The following is a 20,598-nucleotide window of genomic DNA, read 5'->3' on the forward strand; positions in this document are numbered from 1 at the left end:
TTTTATTTCTACTCTCTCTTTTTCTTTTAATTTAATTTACCCCACCCCTCTCTTTCTCCATCGGAACACTAAATCACCAAGCATGCACCTACCTTGCAACTGGACAATATATTGGTATGTGCGCTCTTTTTATTATTTTCTCATGATGGACATTTATGATGACAAATTTGTTTATCTCTGCATTATGATATGGTTTAAAATAATGCTTTTTGAATTTATTTCTTTTTTTTCTTTTTTTTCTTTTTTCTAAAATAACTGTGAAAATTGAATTTTTGTTGGTTCTTTACTGATTCTTTACTGATCAGTTTGGATAGTAATTTCTATAAGAATAATTGCCCAGATTTGAGAAAGGCAAAGTTAGAGTGCCGAAACACGTGTCATCAATATGGGCTGCAACTAAAAATAAACAAGGCTGAAAATGAACAAACATAACTGCTTTTGAACAATATTTTTTTGGTGGCGCAGTAATGGATGCGTGTAGAACTTTATAGTTTCATTTTTGACAAGCGAAGTGGGGGAACTCTGTGTCTTCGCTCTCTACACACATCATTGCGACACGATTGAGTTATTACTTTTGTATTAAGTCGCGGAGGTTTAAGAGTGCAGCTAGAAAAGTTCCCCAAATTTGCAGTATGTTGGTTACCCTAAGAATTCATCTAAGTGCTGTAATTGGCAATCCTAAGAATGTGTCTATGTGCAATACAATGGCTACTCTCAAGTTAATCTACGCGCAATACATTGGTTAACCTCAAAATTTATCTAAGTGCAATACATTGGCTACCCTGAATGTGAATCTCAGTGCAATACATTGGCTACTGTCAAAATTCATCGAAGTGCACTACATTGGCTACCCTCAAAGTGAATCTCAGTGCATTACATTGGCTACCCTCAAAGTGAATCTCAGTGCAATGCATTGTCTAGATTTGGAGCGCAGCGATGTTGAACACAGTAGTAAGAATTCCATGGTTTTGAGATAAGTAACACAGCTTTGGCCATGCTCCCAATTCCTACCACCACCTGACAATGCTCACATTTCTGGGTTTCCAAGTTGGCAACAGCCAAGTGCTTCCACAAAAGTTAAAAAGTCACCCGACCTGTCATGGAGGACATTCGGGCTCTCCTAGGTCTCGTTGGATACTATCGTAGATTTATAAACCAACTTCTCCCAAAAGGCAAGCTCTCTAATGGATTAACTCGGGAAAAGGCAGCGAAGCATCATTGATTCAGAGAGACTTGCCCAAGACACCTTTAATCTGCTAAGGAATGCATTATATCAGAGCCCCATACGCATCATGCCTGACTTGTGTGCACATAAAATAAAGTTGCATTGAACGTTAGCCTTCGTCACAGTAGCACTCAAGTGAATGTTGAGAAGAGACCATGTATCCAACACAGTTCTAAACATTCACCAAAGCGGTGGCCGTTATTAAGTTTGCACCATTCATATCCGATAGCACAGTGAGTAGAGGGCTCGCTTTGCCATCTGTGCACAGCCTGCTGACGCAGGTTCGAATCCCGGCAGGGCCAAACTCAGCCTTTCATCCTTCTGAGGTCGATAAATGAGCACCACACACCATGGGTAATAATAAGTTGTGCTCAGATACCTGAGGGTTCGTAGCGCTATATAAATGCTAAATTATCATTATATGAATGAAGCGAATGCTGCACTACAATGGGTGAAGATCCACATACAGGTGCAATAATATATCGTATGTTCAGCAACTTACAAAAAGTTAATTAGCACATAATTGGTTCACTTATAAACCAGCACAATACATTTGGGCAATGCAGCCATAAATGGGCCACGTTTCCACAATGACCAGCAGGAATAAAGCAAAGCAAGGGAGAAACAACAGCACAATTAGGCCCACATATGCACCCATACAGGTTTCAACCCCTGTGTCAGCATAGCACCCGGGGTACTCCTAATGATTCAGCCCTAGTGGGCATTCACAAATATGAATACATCGAGTCCCAGCGTCAGCCCGATAATGCATATGATGATCGACCATTAATTCAAACTGACATCTAAAGTGCATAAAACATCAGTTGGACCCATCCAGTGCTCCAGATAAGATTTGAAGTGGGAGTATTTTACTCCCTGTTTTTTAAAGTTCGGAGTAAAATGATTTTTTAGGGAGTAAAAATGTAAGTCGAATTCCCAATGAGAGTATTTGATAAGGGAGTAAAAATATTTGTAACTAGAAAACGGAAATGTTAAATGAACAATTATTTCTTTGCACCTAGTAATTCATGCACTTTAAAAGATGCATGTTTGCTTCTTCCGATAAGGTATTTAAAATAATAGTTTCTTCCTGTGGGACTACCTGCACTACTGTTCCAAACATAGTTTGTGAGTGAAAGCAGGGGCACATGTTTCTAAGTGTCCTTTTCTATTCTTTGGTGGGTGTATTTTTACTCCCTAGTTTTATTTTTTGGGAGTATTTGCCTATATTTAGGGAGTACAAGTGACTGATACACACCTTATCTGTAGGGCTGGACCCATCACTGTATTTTAAAGACAGACAATGTAGCCCAAGTTGGCCGGAAGACACATGCTGACACCAGTGTACATTACATGTAAAGTAAAAGAAAATGACTAATAAAAAATAGAACTAAAATGGTCAGTGACCTAAGATCTCATAACATCGACCCACATTAGTGCATAGGACAATTCAGATAAAGAAAATGAACAGTCATATTTTTTGGGGACAATCTCATTACAAAAATACATACAATACCTTGTCACGGTTATGCTCCTTGGGTTGTAAAGTATCAAAGTGCATAACTAATCTGGCTTCTAGTTGACAAAGTCTTAAGGCTGGATTTCCTTTCCTAGTGTGTTCTGGAACATTAGCCAGACCTACAAACAAAAAATCACCTGGCTTACTCCCATGTAGTTGCGCAAAGTGCTTGGCCACTGGATAGTTAGCATCATTTTTTTTAATGGCACGACAGTGTTGTAAAAATGCAGTTTCAGATGACAGATGGTCAAACCTACGTAGGCTATGCCAAAGGGACATAGAAGTAAGACCGTTAATACCAATGCTAATATCCCACTTCTTACCACTTTTAAGATGAACAAAATGTGTGGTACAAATTGCTAACTTACTGTAAGAAGGCATGACATCAATAGTAAGACAGACACAAGTGACCACAGTTCAAGTGTGTTTATTGAACTTTAATAAGGGTGTGATAAACGCCCATTTAATCCTAAATCTACAGATGGGAGCAAGCTACGACCATCAAATAATAATGCAATCCTAGTGGAGTCTCGTCAAAATAAAAGGGCCTATACTAAAAGAACCTATTGCCAATCCTTACCGCTAAATGCAAATAGTGTAGGGTAGTGTTCATGAAAAAGAAATAAAGTGTTCACAAAATTATATGTCAGAATGTTCAGGCTGTTGGCCTGCCTGCCCCACGTTTTCAGCACCGGACAAGGCGGTTCACTCGAGCATAGCACACTCTCTGGCTTGTTCGGCACGAGGACATGGTTCCATTACCCGTATCAGGGCCTTCTGTGCCCAAGTCTCTTAAAGTTATCAAAGTCTCTTGATGCAAAGGGCTTGATGTACCAAAGCAAATGAAAAGTTCCTTTCCTTTTGCAAGCACTGAAGTTATGTGATTCACTCTTCACCCTGGATCCCCCTCAGTTGGGCTCAGAACCCTTTTACACCACTATCGTTACTTTGGATCCCCCTCTTCCGGGCTCAGATTCCCTTCTCCAATGTTCAGAGAATATCCTCTCTTGGGTGAATCACGGTTCACCCCGGATCCCCCTCAACCAGGCTCAGGTCCTCCCTCTTACATAACCAGTCTCCCTCAGCCGGGCTCAGACTAATTGCAGTTCGTATTAGCTATCGAAGACTTTCGAATGTGAACAGGATGTAGCTTGACCCGTTGCAGGACCACTTCGATTTCACAATTCACATTTGCCACCTCTCAGTTGGATACCTAACAGAGACCTTTGAATGAGCACCCACGTGGTGCCGGACTACTCTGTAAATGGTATCTATGGTATCTAACCTGGCTTCAAAAGTTCAGTCACTCCTTGGATGTTCAATTATATACGTGTCGCTCATCACATGCGCTTCACACAGTGTTTCTTCGGATTGCTTCATACAAAGTTGCCGCTTGCAACCTTAGTTCTAACACGGACTGGTCTGCTATCAGTCTCCCCGACTCGCTGGCTGTGCTGACTTTACTGGTGCTGCTTTGTTGTAGGAGCCAAGGACAGTACCATGGCAGCAATCGCCCCCCCAACCCCCCCTCCCCTTTGCCATCGACGCGGGAGAGCCCCGGTTACCTCCGACACACATTGCACCTTTTGTTCAGCTTTAATTCTGGGTCTTATGTTTCTTATTCTCGAGGGCTTGTGAAAGTAGCAGTTTTCCTCCAAAAAGGTCAACGGCACTTCCCTCCGTGCAACCCTCTCTGGTCTTGCCACCCTAAACTGTCATCTCAGAACTGCTGCTTCCTTGTGTGTTTTGCCTTTCTCAGAGTGTGCTTTCATGCTCAACCTTTTATCCGTGTGGGGAAGTGTGATGGAAGTCAGGTGTGTGTGTGTAATTATCAGTAATTTGTGTTGGGACATGTCAGGTGAGAAAGTGTTTGCGTCGGAAAAGGGGGGTGGAGGGGAGGTTGAGTTCCCAATTATCCTACCTTGTAGGATCGGGAAAAGATGTTACAGTGAAGGGGATATCGCGTCTCACCATTCGGGGTCCCACTCCCCGAAGACCCCCCATCCAGGTGATCCTCCCGCACTGGTCCACCCCCAGGAACTGGATCCAAAAGTGATGGCTGTGTCCTGGCAACCTGTATGACAGATCCCCGGGGGCTAGCGGGTGAGACACCTTCTGGTTTCTCACATTACACAACTTACATCTACCACATTTGTAGAAGCTGGTATGTTTTGGGCTACCAAGCCAATCATTATCTCTGGTCTTCTCCATTAGCATGATGGGTGCAATAATCTTTTAATGAAGACGATTTGTAGAGGATGGGAACCTCTCATCTATTCTTCCTTTGGGCTACAATATCCTGTGCCCTGCGCTATCTGGCACTGGATGGCCTTGATAGTCAGACCTGCATTCTGCAGCACCTGAAACACTTGTTTCAGGTGGGATAAGTACTCCTCCCAGGTGTGGCTGAAGACAGCAATGTCGTCTAAATAGGCAACACTGACGTTTTTCAGACCCAACAAAACCTGGTTAACCACCCGTTGAAAGTGGCAGGGGCATTCTTGGGCATCACAGTGAACTGATAATGTACTTTCAGGGTTGAGAATGCTGACCTCCTCTCTCGCTCATCTATCAAGCCGACCTGCCAATAAACTGCCATGAGGTCAATGGTACTCGTATACTTTTTTTTAAAAACAATTTTTATTAACATTTACAACAACCAATCAACAAAAACAAGGAACAAACCCAACAGTGCATATCATATGAAGCAAGCATCATATACAATATCGTGAAGTGTCCACTGTCTCCCCATTACTGTCCCCCCAAACACGAGCCTACTCCACTTCACCATCTGTCATTGTGTCCTCTAGGGGTACCTCCCCCTCTGTATTTCCGGAGGAATCATGTTCACCTAGGCAGGCCTGGGTGGACCCAGACAGTGTAGCCACTAAGTGTCTCCAGGCCATCAGTTTCTGCTTCCTCATCCCCTCCTCTATTGCCCGCTTCATTCCATACCACCGTTTCCGCCCGCTTCTGGAGATCCTGGCACCAAACATCTACCTTTGGTCTATTGTTTGCTTTCCAACCCATGGCAATTCTGCGCTTGGCCAGTATATGGGCCAAGTCCTTCACTTTACTCACGTGTTTCAGTTTGCGCGGTCTAGGAAACCCCCCCTACCATGCATGCCCATACAGATTTCACATCTAGTGTGATCCCTTTCTCGGGTAAGCGGTGGGCTGCTTCTTCCCAGAATTTTCCAATTTCCGGGCATGCCCAGAACATGTGTATCATCCCTGCGTTCACTACCCCAAATTTGGGACATGTTTGTATTCCTGCGTTCTTGAATTGAGCAATCCTCTGGGGGTCATGTATGCTCTGTGAGTAACATATAGCTGGATCTGTTGCAGTCTCGCATTCCTGGACACTTTTTTGTGGTACCTGTGAACCCTCACCCACAACCCATCATTCATGGGTTCCCCCGCTGCTTCTTCCCAGTCCCGTCTCAGCTGGGTCACCTCCTTTCCCACCCTGGACATTAGCAGTTCATAGATTCGAGAGACCTTGTGCACTCCCTCTGAGATGTCGTAAATTGTTTCTATGGCCGTGTCGGGTTGACCTTTCAGCACTATTTCTGACCATGTCTCTTTCACCCGTCGCACCAATGTGGTGTAAGTAATGTACTGCCCTGAGTGTAGACCAGTTTCTTCGACCAATATGTTAAATTCCATTAGCTTCCCATCTTGCCATACATCTCCCAGTGATGCAATACCCACCGGTTCCCAATGCTTACGAATTGTCTTCCTCAGTTGCTCATCCACTCCGGTCAATGCCACTAGCGGCACCTGCGGAGAACACTGGGTCGGGTTCTCTATGACCTGGCAGGCCTTGCGCCACATCTTCCATCCCAGTTCTAACATCTTTGTGCCCCCATTTAGCTCTGATTTTGGCAGCCATATCAATTCTTTAAAAAAAACTGAACACATTCAGACATCAACAATCTAGACTCCAATGTTGTGTCTTCCATTAACCACTTAGCCACATATTGTAGTTGACTGGCCAAATAATAAAACTCAAAGTTGGGCAATTTTATACCCCCTTTGTCATACATGTTCTGCATCTTCCAAAGGGCTATTCTTTTCCTGGTATTATGCCATATGAACCCTCTACATATGCTTTGGAGTTTAAAGAAGAATCGCTTGGGTATCATATATGGTAAATTTCCCCAAAAATATAACAACCTCGGCAATACAACCATCTTCAACAGTGCCACCGTCCCTACCATGGCCAAAGGGAGCTTAGCCCATAATCTCATGCTATTCTCAATGTTTGCCACTGCCTTCTGTGTTATGTTCGTATTCATCCTCTACCGTGTGATAAATATCAATCCCCAGGTATCTAAAGGTTCTAGTCTCCCAATGTATTTGTAATACTGGTAGCTTTCCTCGCGGAATCCCCTTATATCTCCCCAAGGGGAATATACATGATTTCTTAGGATTGACTGTAATGCCACAGAGTACCGCAAATCGCTCCATTACTTCTAAGATGTATTGCAAGTTTTCCTCAGGATACTTCAGATATAACAGCATATCATCAGCATACATTGATATTAAATGTGGCCCGTCTTTCGTATAGATTCCTACCTCCTCATATTGTTTCCTCGGATATATCGCTAAAGGTTCCAATGCAAGGATAAACCGCATCAGGGACCAAGGACATCCCTGTCTGGTGCCCCTACTGAGTTGCCACCTCTCTGAAATGATTGCTCCCGTCTTGACTCTGGCTAGTGGTGTACTGTATAGTAGTTTCACCCACTTCAGGTACCCAGGCCCTATTCCATATTCTTTTAGGGCTGACATCAGCCAAGGCCGTTTGACAGAATCGAAGGCCTTCACCGCATCTAATGAGATAATTGCAACTTCGTGCGAGTCCCTTTCTGTTTGCTCTATGACATGGTGGAGCCTTTTGAGATTGCCGGATACGCTTCTGTGCGAGACATATCCGGTCTGGTCAGGATGTACGAGTTTGTGAATAACCTGTCTCAGTCTATTTGCCAGCACGGCCGTGAGTATCTTGCTGTCCTGGTTCAGCATGGATAGCGGTCTATACGACCCGCAGTCCATGCTCGGCTTGTTAGGCTTGAGAAGCGGAATAATAATTGCCTCTCTCAGGGATTCCGGCAGTATTGCTATTTCGAATGGATTGTGTCCTGCCACGTATTCCTCATCTTAGATATATTTGCCAGCTTGCTGCTTCTTTCGGAAAATAAATTCACCAGAGGACGCTGTGCTCGAGGCCGCGTAGCTTGGTCCCTCGAAGGCCGCCGTCGAACGTCAACGTCATCCGTCGTATAAAGGGCTTGAGCCGCGACCGTTGGTTCAGTTCTGTTTTTCCGAGCTTCTGCTTTCTTTGTTTGTTTGTTTATTTGGTATAGCACGAAACCAAACCCGAGGGTAGCTGGGCGCAAACATTACATGAATACTTGAGAACTTGGTTACAGGAATGATACAGATAGAAACAGTTGATACACATTTACAAATGTTGGTAACTTGTGAACATTAAAGGCAAGGTGCGGAGAGGAGGCCTGAGGGTGAGCCTAGATGGCATAGTCGGGAGGAGGGTAGGTTGTTCAGTCCGGATTATATGTCATTAGTACGTAACCAGGTGAGGGCCTGGCGCCTGAAGCTCGGGTAGGGTTGGTCAGTTCCGAGATTGGGGGGGGAAGTCTGTTCCAGGTTTGGGCTGCTATGACCGGACGATTGGTCGATATATGGTCAAACCTATGATTGGTCGATATATGCTATGACTTTGTGTATTGAAACAGCACGTCAGTTTTTCTCATCAAGAAATGTCTTCTTCCTCAACTCCGACAACACCCAAGACAGGTTTTAAAAAGTGTCTGAAATGCAGAAGAAAGATGTCCATTATGGATCCTCACCGCAACTGTCTTTGGTGCCTTAGTCCTGATCACCGAGTCGATGAGTGCGGGTCGTGTCAAGCGATGTCGAACAAGGCTCTTAAGGAACGCCAAGGTAAGTTAGCCGTGGGGGAAGAGTCTTTCAAGTCGGCAAAAAGGCTAAAAGACTCAGGAGAATCGAGAAAAAAATCTCGTCATGAGTGGAGGCGATTGAGGTCGAAAAGTCGCTCGAGGAAGTCCCCTTCCTTTTCATCGAAAAAATCAAAAAAGCGACACCATAGATGTTCGTCCTCATCTTCTTCCTCGCCCGACAGAAGGTTAATTTCTTGTCCTTCTAAACATAATTCCCCAATAAATGGGAGGCCTTTAGGGCTTCAATGCTAAATAATTTAGAGAAGGCGGCCCCGACCCCTTCAAAAATGTTGAGTGAAGAGCATGCCCCTGTCCACTCTAAAAGTGACCGAGGGAAATCTAAAACGTCGCACGCTAAATCCGACAAAAAGTCGAGGGCGTCCTCGGATGATGATTCTCCAGCGCCTCATGAGACTATACAAAAACCTTCGGTGCATAAATCGAGGTTGCCAGAGGACAAAATGGCGTCCTCATCGTCAAAGTCAGCTATTGACTCGACGCGTCCTTTGATGACTTCGTCAAAGCCAAAAATGGCGTCGATACCTTCAGCGTCAAAGCCTTACTCGACATCAAAGCCCTCCTCGATGACCTTTGGGATTCCTTTGAGCTTATCGAAGCCATTGTCAATTCCGTCAACGCCTTTGTCGGGGAAATCTTTTATACTGGTTCCCAAGACGACAACTATGGCTAAAACTAGGTCTATTGCACCTTTACCAGAAACAAATGTCCACACTCAGCCCAGGCAGGAATTTTTTTAATCTATGTCTGCTATTTTTGAGGAACAAACCTCTGATGAGGAAATTACATCAGCTGGTGTTCGATTTGGAAAAGAGAGGTCCCTGAGGAACTATTAGATCCTAATTAAAAAATGACAGACCTTTATGACTGCCTACAATCGGCCAGTGGCCTAGATACCTCACCTGAGGTGTAATTTGAAAGACCTGACCCCACTGACCATGCCGAACCGGGGTATAGGAACCTTATGGGAAGAGTGATAGATTTTATGGGGTGGAAGTCAGTGTCTAGAAGGTATGACCAGGACGACTTAACTGATGATATTGATGAAGGACCTCGGAAAGACCCAGTCCTTCCTTTCCACAAAGCTCTTGAAAAGAGAATTATGACAAATTGGGAGACCCCTGAGTCTTTACCAGCTGTAAACAAGAAATGTGTAGGAAAGTATAGACCTGTTCTCCAGCATGGGGTCTTGCATGGATTCACATGCTCATGAATATTCCCCGTCGTCGGGCTGGGAATCCCTGGTAAAGAAAAAAATCAGTTTCAGTTTCGTTTCTGAACTGTCTTTCTACTAGTAACCAATCACTGGTCTCTGGGTCATACTGCCCCCACCCAATGACTGCCCTCTAGCTAAGCCCCTCCTCAGGCAGCCATCTTCAGATTTCTACCGCACGTTCAAGTGCTTGGAGTCCTAGTGCTATAGCTCTCGAGCTTTTACTGCGTTTTGCGATTTTTCAAAGAGTTCAATCTAATTTTTTCGGTCAATCGAGCCTCAAGCTCCACCGTTTCTACTTCCGATCAATGGGAACCCGTTTCAGAATTTTCTACGCCACTCAAGGGCGAAGTTTTCATCGAGTTTTCACTTCTTGGAAGATTCCAGAAGATCTTGGAGGCCTACCGTGGACATGGCCCAGGACAAAGGAAACCCGACGCCCGGATCCAAGCTGTTCAGGAACTGCCCTGGATGCGGGTTACAGAATGTTTTCAAGGAGGATGAGCATTCTAGATGTCTCTACTGCCTTCACGAAGACAAAATGCACGTGGAGAAGGACTGTGCGTTTTTCAAGAACATGTCGGAACGGACCTTGAAGGATCGACATGTCCGGCTCACCAACTGGCTGGAAGGAACGAGCCCAGCGGTAGGTGACGAGAAGAAGAAGTCTGAGCGGTCTTCTAAGTCCTGTGAGGGTGCTCCGGCGACGGGGGCCCAACAGAAGGCTAAGCACTGCGAGTCCGCGGGCACCGGGAGCGCCGAACATTCGGGCTCCTCGGCGGCCAAGCAGGGCGCGCTTTCACCGATGCCATCATCCACAAGCCAACGCTCTGGCTCTGGAAAGAGGAAGCTGGAGAACCCGGGCAAGCTTCGGGAGAAGCCCCGGTTGATCCCGGCGGGGAAAGCCAAGGGGGAGCGAGGCGGTGACCCTCCCCCCAAGGTGAAGGCCTCAGGCGCACCCAAGGTCGTAAAAGGCCCTGATTCACCCAGCTAAGGCCTCTATCGAGACAGTCATGGCCGCCCTGGCGAAGCCTATGGAGGCTACCCCAGTAGAGGTGACCTTGGGGCCTAGAGTTTCCCTGCCACCGCGGAGGGAATCCTCTTTTCAGCCCATCGATGAGACCTGGGTGGAAAAAGAGGGGGGGGCCGGTGGCCATTACGGACACAGATAAAGCCAGAAGAGCTGGCTGGAGTCGCCAAGATCCTCGACAAGAGGTTCGAAGAAATCCGTTCCCACGGGAAGGATCCCGACGAGGCGGACGAAGAAAGAGACGGCGGCGCTGACGAGGAACCCGCAGAGGCGGAGGATTCCACTCCCCAACCGTCACGCCCGTCGCAGCCGGTACCTGGGCCACAAGAAAACTCAGGCGCTATCTTGATGGCGATCCAGGCCTTGTGTACGGAGATGAGGACAAGGCTGCCCTTGCCATCAACGGACGATCCAGCGGAGCCTGGACCGTTGGGAAGTCCGCCGAGCAAGCGGAGGAGAATTCATCCACCCCCTCCTTTCCAGCCTTCAAGGCCCTCGCAGCCTTCATCTCCTTCTCCAGATCCGAGGGATGATACGGGGACGGAGACAGCCACAACGGGGACGGATGACGACAGTGGTGACGACGGGATGGGCCTTCCATCACCACCCCTGCGGGCCTCCCCGCCCGACATAATTGGCTCTTTCCATGATCTCCAGGGCATCCAAGCTCTTTCAGCTCTGCCCCGTGGAGCAGAAGAAAGGAGGTTTCCTCTACCAGAGACGTGAGGCCAAGAGGAAGACGGTCCTTTCGGTCCCTTTACTCGACGACATCTGGGACGAGGGGCTGTCGCTCCTGAAGAACCCATCCATGACCCCTGCCAAGCGGGACCGGTATGAGAAGTAGTACTGGGTCCCTATTCCGCCCCCATGTGCCTGAGGGCGCAGCCCACCCCGGACTCGGTCGTCTCCCATCAGGACGTGCAAACCAGGGTCCAGGACATGCCCTTTGACGGGAACAACCTGTTTGGCAAGGCTGAAGACGAGTCGCTGCAAGCCATTAAGGCCGACGCGGAGACGGCTCGGGCCTTAGGCGTTCTTCAGCAACGACGGCTGCCCTTTCGGAGCTCTGGAGGCAAGCAAGGTGCCTCAAAAGGATTCGGCAGCAGCCCCTCGACGTACCGCCAAGCAGCCCGCTCCTCGTCACAGGAGGCCTATAGAGGACGCTGCAAGTCAGGAGGATCTCGTCATCGTCACCAAGAAGGCCAAGGCGGCAAGGCCACCACCAAGCAGGACCTAACCGGCCGTAGCGTCGGGCCCCCACCTAAGCACCCCGATGGGAGGTCGGCTGGTGAACTTCGTCAGCGTGTGGGAGTCCATCTCCACCGACCAATGGGTGCTGGATAACCTGGCCCACGGACACACTCGAGTTTCTAAGGAGGTGCCCCCGCATTCCACCCGTGGCCAGGAAGGAAAACCACGCCCCCCAACTGCTGCTAGAAGTAAAGGCGATGTTAAGGAAAGGAGCCATTGAGCACGTCCTAAAGAGGCTTCAGGGCTCCGGAGTGTACTCAAGGTACTTCCTCGTAAGAAAGAAGACGGGCAGATGGCGACCCATCCTGGACCTTTGTCGTCTGAACAAGTACATCAAGTCCCAGAAGTTCAGGATGGTCACCCTCCAGCACGTGCTGGGACAGCTGGAGGAGGGCGATTTTCTGTCGTCCTTGGACTTGGAGGATGCCTACTTTCACATCCCCATCTTAAAAGGACATCGGAAGTTTCTATGGTTCGTGGTCCAAGGACGGAACTACCAGTTCAGGGCCCTCCCCTTCGGATTGAAGTCGGCACCCAGGGTATTCACCAAGTGCCTGGCACCAGTAGCGGCTGCGTCTGCAGGGGATCCACGTCTACCCCTACCTGGACAACTGGCTCGTCCGAGCGAAGAAAAGGGAGCTTGCCATTGGACATACAGCAAAGACCGTCCAACTGCTCATGGATCTGGGATTCTCGATCAACTTCGCGAAATCTCACCTGGTGCTGTCGCAAGTCGCGCTGTTCCTGGGAGCCAGGCTCGACACAGTGGCACGATTGGCCTCCCCGTCGGAAGAAAGGACGAAGGCCATCCTGGGCAAGGTGCAGCGACTGTCGGCCAAGGACGTGGCCAGGGTGAGGTCTGTCAAGTCCCTGCTGCTCGGCATGATGTCCTCCTGCATCTACCTCGTGTGCCTGTGCAGACTGCGGATGCGGCCCCTGCTGGAGTTTCTCGACGCCCGTTGGAGGCAAGCGAGGGGCAGCTTCGAAGACCGGCTCGCTCTCAACGAGACCTTCTGCCAAGCGATCCGGTGGTGGGGCACACACGCGCACCTCGCAGCGGGCATGGACTTCCAGGCCCCAGCCTTTCAGGAAACGGTGACGACGGATTCCTCCCTGGAGGGATTGGGGGGGCACACTCCGGAGATCTCCACGCAAGAGGCCTTTGGCTACCGGAGGAGAGGTCACTACACATCAATGTCCTGGAGCTCTGAGCTGTCTTCTGGGCCCTCAGGTCGTCCTGCGTCCCTCAAGGGCAAGGTGGTGAGGATCTTCACGGACAACACCACCACGATGTTCTACATCCGGAAGCAGGGAGGTACCAGATCATCAGCTCTATCCAAGGAAGCCCAGGATCTGTGGCACTGGGCGGTCGCCCCAGGGATGTTTCTGATACCCTTCCACCTGGCAGAAGTAAAAAAAAAACATCGCTGACTCACTCAGCTGGGAGCTGCGCTCGTGCCACGAGTGGGAACTGCGGCAGGATCAAGTGGATCATCTATTCCAACGATGGGGCAATCCCCAGATCGACCTGTTCGCGACGGAAGCATACACCAAGTGCCGGAGGTTCGCCAGCAGGTTTCCCCAGCCGGGGAGCATGGGCGATGCCTTCTCGTTCCCCTGGGACGGCCTGTTCATCTACGCCGACGGTCACGGTGCAGGATGATCCTCGTCGCACCGTCGTGGCCGAGGCAGATCTGGTTCCCGGACCTTCTGGACTTGTCAGCGTCCCCACCTATCAAGCTGGCGACTGACGCATATCTTCTCTCCAAAGGAGGCGCCATTCTTCATCACGACCCGGAGTCGCTGAACTTGCAGGCTTGGCTCCTGCAGCACTAGAGTTTGGAGGATACGATATCCCGGCTGACTGCAGAGAGGTTCTTGCAAAAGCCAGGGCGAACTCATCTCTGAAATGCTATGGACATAAGTGGAAGAGGTTCTCTGTCTGGTGCCGTGCACAGAAGATTAAGCCTCTGCGGATTACGCCCCCTCAAGTATTGCCGTACCTACTGTCGCTGGCCAAAGCTGGACTGGCTCACGCCTCCATCAAGATACATCTGGCTGCCATCTCCCGATACACCAGAACTACAGGACGGGCGTCCTTGTGGTCTCATCGCCTGGTGAAGGAATTTACGAAGGGACTATTTCGATCGTTCCCGCCGGTGAAGGCCCCTGCCCCGGCGTGGGAGCTCAATGTGGTGCTGACAAGGCTCATGGGGGCCCCATTCGAGCCTATGCATTCGGCGCCATTGAAGTTCCTGTCGTGGAAGACAGCATTTCTCGTGGCCATCACCTCCACACGACGAGTGGGAGAGATCCAGGCCCTATCTTGCAAGCCTCCATACTTGACTTTTCACGACACGAGGGTGGTGCTGAGGACGCACTCCTCCTTTATGCCCAAGGTGCCGTTGGACTTCCACCGCAACAAGCCCTTGGTGTTGCCAGTTTTCTTCCCGTCGCCTTCGTGTCCGGCCGAGAGGACTTTGCACTCGCTGGATGTGGCTAGAGCGCTGAAGTTATACGTGGACCGCACGAAGAGTTTTCGGAAGACATCACAGCTGTTTGTGATCTTTGGACCTGTGAATCAAGGGAAGGCTCTCTCGAAGGCTTCCATTTCCAGATGGCTCTCCGGCTGCATCATGTACTGTCACCGGTTGGCAAACCGACCGCTGCCCGGCCGTCCAAGAGCCCATTCGACCAGAGCGATCGCTGCTACCACGGCATTCCTGTCTGGTGTGCCCCTGCTGGACATCTGCAGGGCTGCTACGTGGAGGTCGACGCACACCTTCACAAGATTCTACTGCGTCGATCAGGACTCCAGGGAGGAGTCCAGGGTCGGCCAGGCAGTGCTGCGCAACCTGTTCGCTTAAGGTGAGCCTGGTGTGGAGGTAAGAGATGCTTAATGTTGAGTTGTTGTAATGCTTAATGTTGAGCCTTGCCACCTCCTGTGGTTGTGCATGTGGGTACTTCTATGTATTCTTATATTCATGAGCATGTGAATCCATGCCAGACCCCATGCTGGAGAAGGAACAAGTTACTTACCTGTAACTGTTCTCCAGCATGGGTCTGGCATGGATTCACATGCGAACCCTCCCGCCTACCCCTCTGCGGCTCTTCTCTTGGTCCTACTGCCACTTTACGTGCTACCAAATCTGAAGATGGCTGCCTGAGGAGGGGCTTAGGTAGAGGGCAGTCATTGGCTTGGGGCAATATGACCCAGAGACCAGTGATTGGTTACTAGTAGAAAGACAGTTCAGAAACAAAACTGAAACTGATTTTTTACTTTACCGAGGATTCCCAGCCTGACGGGGAATATTCATGAGCATGTGAATCCATGCCAGACCCATGCTGGAGAACAACAGTTACAGGTAAGTAACTTGTTCCCTCCCTCGGATCCAGAGTATTTGTCAAAACACCCTTCACCTGAAAGCTTGGTGATTCAAGCTACGACTGCAAATAGACAATCGGCTTATCCCTCCATGCCCCCTGACAGGAATGACAAAAAGATTGAAGCCTGGGGAGGAAAGCTTTTACTTCCGGTAGTATGGCCCTTAAATCTACTATTGTGACTTGTACATTAACTAGGTTTACTTGCACCCTGAGGAGCTGTTTAGATGCAGCGGCTGATCACATCCCGGAAGGTGAGGAGCGGGATGGTTTCCTGGCGATAGTAAAGGATGGGAAGGAGGCAATGGTAGAGTGCCTCAAGTCAGGACTGGATACTGCAGAGAGTATAAGCAGATCCATGGCATCTAGCGCAGTCTTGCGTAGATTTGCATGGCTAAGCAAATCTGGCTTTGCATCTGATGTACAGTCCAGATTACTTAATATGCCCTTTGACGGCTTGAGGTTGTTTGGCAGCAAGGGAGCTTGGAGAAGCTGCAGACCTCGAAAGCGGCAGCAAAATCACTCCGCGCCGCTATAAGGCAACCTCAGCAACACTCTTACGCAGGCTCATCTTCCTGGAAGAGTCGCCCATTTCGCTTCTATTCCTCTTTTGGAAAAGGGAGAGGGCAGGCCAGTGAGAGAGGACAACAAAGAAAACCCTTTTGTGGTGGAAAAGGGAGAGGCGCTAGATCAGCCACAGCAGCGGCTACTACCTCTTCAGCCACTGCTGCAGCCGCTGCAAAGCCACTTTGAGGTCTTAACCCACTAAACCCCGGTGGGAGGCAGAATCACTCAATATCTGGATGTATGGTGGGGCATTACGTCAGATGCCTGGGCACTAGAGATAGTGACCCATGGTTACTGTCTTCCTTTTCATCAAAGACCTCAAGATCATCCACCAGGAGTCAACTCTGTCAAAATTCCAGACTCGCTCCTTGTGCAGGAGATTTTAACCCTGCTGGAGAAAGGTGCAATAGAACATGTACCTGTAGCGCAGAGGAACAAGGGTTGGTACTCCCCTTATTTTCTCATTCCCAAAAAGGACAGAGGATTGAGATTCATCTTGGACTTGAGAAATTTGAACAAATTCCTCAGGAAGGACAGGTTCAAGATGGTGACCCTTTCTCAGATCCTTCAGGCTCTTCAGCTTCAGGACTGGCTGATTTCATTGGACCTTCAGGATGCTTACTTTCATGTGCCAATCCATCTCAAACACAGAAAGTACCTGAGGTTTATAATTGGCAGATTTCCCTTTCAGTTTCGAGTTCTACCATTTGGGCTGACCTGCGCCCCGAGGGTCTTCACCAAACTAATGGCGGTGGTGGCAGCGAATCTCAGGAGGGAGGGAATTCACATCTACCCTTATCTGGATGATTGGCTAAGCAGGGCAAGTTCACATCTAGCCATGACCTGTCACTTCTTACACAAACCGGGCGTCTCGCTCAAATACAAGAAGTCACAAATGATTCCGAGCCAAAGATTCCAATTCATCGGAGCGGTCCTGGACACCACCCCAGGGAAAGCCTCGCCTCTCGAGGAAAGAGCTCACCACATTCTGAAGATGGTAACAACATTTCAGAATGCCCAATATCTACCAGCGTTCGACTTCCTAAGGTTGCTAGGCCTCATGGCATCCTGCATTTTTCTGGTGCCAGAGGCTCGACTGAAGATGAGATCCCTGCAAGGGGTCCTCAGGAGTCAATGGTCCCAGGTTTCGGGGTATATGCCAGATCTTCTACAAGTCCCAGCCAAGGTGGCTCAAGATCTCCTATGGTGGGCTCGCAAGGAGAATATCCTCAGAGGGGAACCTTTTTGGCAACCATGGCCGGAGATAACTGTAGTGACGGACGCATCACTTACAGGGTGAGGGGCCCACACCAACGATCTGACAATCAGCGGTCGTTGGTCTCCATCGGAGTCCAAACTACACATCAACCTTTTGGAGCTGAGGGAAATCAGACTAGCGCTGAAGGCCTTTCTGCCCTCTGTACAGGGAAAGAATGTCCTGATAATGACGAACAACACAGTGGCCATGTAATACCTCAACAAAAGAGGAGGCGTAGGATCACTCCCACTGTGCAGAGAGGCAATGCAGCTCTGGTTCTGGGCAATGCAAGAAGGAATCTCTCTATCGGCAGTTCACCTAGCCGGAGAGCTGAACACGGCGGCGGACGCTCCTCTGAGCAGGCAGAGCACAGTCTCCCACGAGTGGGAGCTAGCTCAGAGAATCCTTCAAGAGATCTTCGCCCTTTGGGGAACCCCTCAAGTGGATCTGTTCGTGTCCAGTGCCAACCGGAAGTGCGAACGGTATTGCTCAAGGTAATTTCCCCCGAGAGGAGCTCTAGGGCGCGCATTCGTAGTGGACTGGATATTTGCACTCCTTTACATGTTTCCTCCAGTCCCCGTGATTCCTCAAGTAATCAGGAGGTTGAGAAAGTTCAGGAGAAACCATGATCCTGATTGCCCCGGACTGGGCCAGGAGGACGTGGTACCTGGACCTTCTGGACATGTCCATCTGCCCTCAAATACGTCCTCCACAAAGAGAGGATCTTCTCTCGCAAGAGGAGGGTCAGGTTCTCCATCCAGAGGTCAACACACTCAACCTTCACGCTTGGCTTCTGAGAGGTTGAGATATAAGGATTGGGACCTCCCGGATGACGTTATGGAGATTTTGCTTTCGGCCAGAAGACCAGCAACAAAATCCTTGTACCGGTGTCGTTGGAAGAAATTCAGTAACTGGTGCAGGGATAAGAATGTGGATCCTTTTCAATGTACCACTGCGATGGTGCTTTCCTTTCTATTACATTTAGCCAACTCGGGGCTCCAAGTTGGAACTATTAAAGGATATTTGGCAGCGCTATCTATCTTCAAGCGCTTCTCAGAAGAATTTTCATATTTCAAAATACTTTTAGCTGTCCAATTTCTTAAAGGGTTAACAAATGTGTTCCCTCCTACACCTTTCCAATTTCCCATTTGGGATTTAAATTTAGTTTTAAAGTTTCTTGTGTGCCCCTTTTGAGCCTTTACATTCTTGTCCTTTATGGCTCCTAACTTTAAAAACTGTTTTACTAGTGGCTCTAACTTCAGCCCGCAGGGTGAGTGAGTTGCAGGCGCTCTCTTGTAAGCCTCCTCACACGATTTTTCACAGGGATAAAGTTGTTTTAAAGGTTAAGCCTTTTTCCTACCTAAAATTGTTTCAGATTGCCATCTGTCACACAAGATCACTTTACCGTCCTTTTATCCTCCTCCGCACGCTAGTAAAGAGGAGGAAAGATTCCACAGACTAGACCCTAAAAGGGCTCTCAGTTTCTACATATCTACACTGGAAAGATTTAGACAAACAGATCAGTTGTTTGTCGGTTACACTGGACACAAATTGGGCCTTGGTGTGTCCAAACAAACCTTATCCAGATGGATTATCCTAGCAATATCTGAATGTTACAAATTGGCTGGGAAGGAGCCTCCAGATGGTTTAAGGGCTCATTAAACCAGGGGCATAGCAACTTCCACGACTCTTCAGAGGGGTGTCCCAGTGCAGGACATTTGTGCTGCGGCCACTTGGTCATCAATGCACACTTTTGCAAAACATTATTGTTTAGAAACTACTTCTTACCAAGGAGGCCTTTTTGCAAAAGCTGTCCTTCATTCAGTGCATAATTTTAAAAAACTATGGTACTCCCTCCTCCAAATTACGACTGCTATGGGAGTCTATCTAAGATGAGGAATACGTGGGAGGACACAATCCATTCGAAGAACAAGTTACTTACCAACTGTAACGTTCTTTCGACTGGATGTTCCTCCCACGTATTCCTCATCGACCCTCCCAACCTACCCCTCTGTACAGTTTTTACGCTTTTTGCACTTGTACTTCCTTAAGAGCCTGACATCTGCCGGCACAAAATACAACTGATGCGACCTTTAACATCGAAAAAACAGACCTGAACTTCGGCGGCCTTCGAGGGACCAAGCTACGCGGCCTCGAGCACAGCGCCCTCTGGCGAAATCTTTTTCCGAAAGAAGCAGCAAGCCGGCGAATATATCTAAGATGACGAATACGTAGGAGGAACATCCAGTCGAACGAACGTTACAGTTGGCAAGTAACCTGTTCTTCTAATGCTTCGTTCAACATTGCCAGTAACGGGGGGAGCACTTCCGCCTTATGTTTTGTAGAACTCACTGGGGAGTCCGTCCGCTCCCAGGGCCTTACTCGTAGGTAATTGCTTTATCACTGCTTCTAGTTCCTCCAACGTAATTGGGGCCTCTAGGTTCTCCCTCTCTTCAGTTCCCAATTTAGGCAAGCCAATATCCTTCAGCGTTTCAGCCATCTCACTCCAATCACCCCCTTCAACGTCTCCATACAATTGTTGGTAGAACTCAAGGAACCTACCGTTCACGCCTTCTTGGATGTTGTGTATTTGCCCATTCTCCCCCTTTATTGCTCTAATCGTCAGTCTGGGTGTCTCATTTTTATACAACCATGCTAGCAACCTCCCCGGCTTGTCCCCACCAGCATGTTGCCTCTCTATGTATTTCTTGTAGTTCAAGTTGCATAATCTCTCCCAGTGCCCTCCACACTCCTGCTGCAATTGACTTATGGTTTTGGCTTCCTCCAGGGAGTTCTCTCCTCTATGCATAATTGCCTCTAATTTCGTCTCTGCCTTTTGCAACTCCTGCTTTATACCTCCTTGCAGACCTTTGGATTTAGATATAGCTGCTCCCCTCACCACCACCTTAAATGCCTCCCATAGAATGCCAGCCGATTCTACGCTTCCAGTGTTATTTTCAAAATATTCTACAATTTCTTTTCTCAAGTCCCCTCTGAACACTGTGGGGGGGGTCATTACGAGTTTGGAGGCAGCCATGGTTCCTGGTCCCTTAGCGGCTCCCGCTAAGGGCGGCTGGTAAAACCAGCCGGCCTTAGTGGGACCCGCTAAGGGACCTCGGAATGCGGAGGTAAGGGGATAACGGCAC

At 48.8% G+C, this 20,598-nt stretch overlaps 1 protein-coding gene across 5 annotated transcripts in view; it reads left to right on the forward strand.

The window, feature by feature from the left end:
- MMAA (metabolism of cobalamin associated A) overlaps positions 1-20,598 on the forward strand; it is a 300,742-nt gene that overhangs the window by 247,184 nt on the left and 32,960 nt on the right. The gene's annotated exons all lie outside the window — the stretch shown is intronic.

The sequence above is a fragment of the Ambystoma mexicanum genome, chromosome 6q (genome assembly GCF_040938575.1).
Source record: "Ambystoma mexicanum isolate Mex_15411 chromosome 6q, UKY_AmexF1_1, whole genome shotgun sequence".
Taxonomy (NCBI): Eukaryota; Metazoa; Chordata; class Amphibia; order Caudata; family Ambystomatidae; genus Ambystoma; species Ambystoma mexicanum.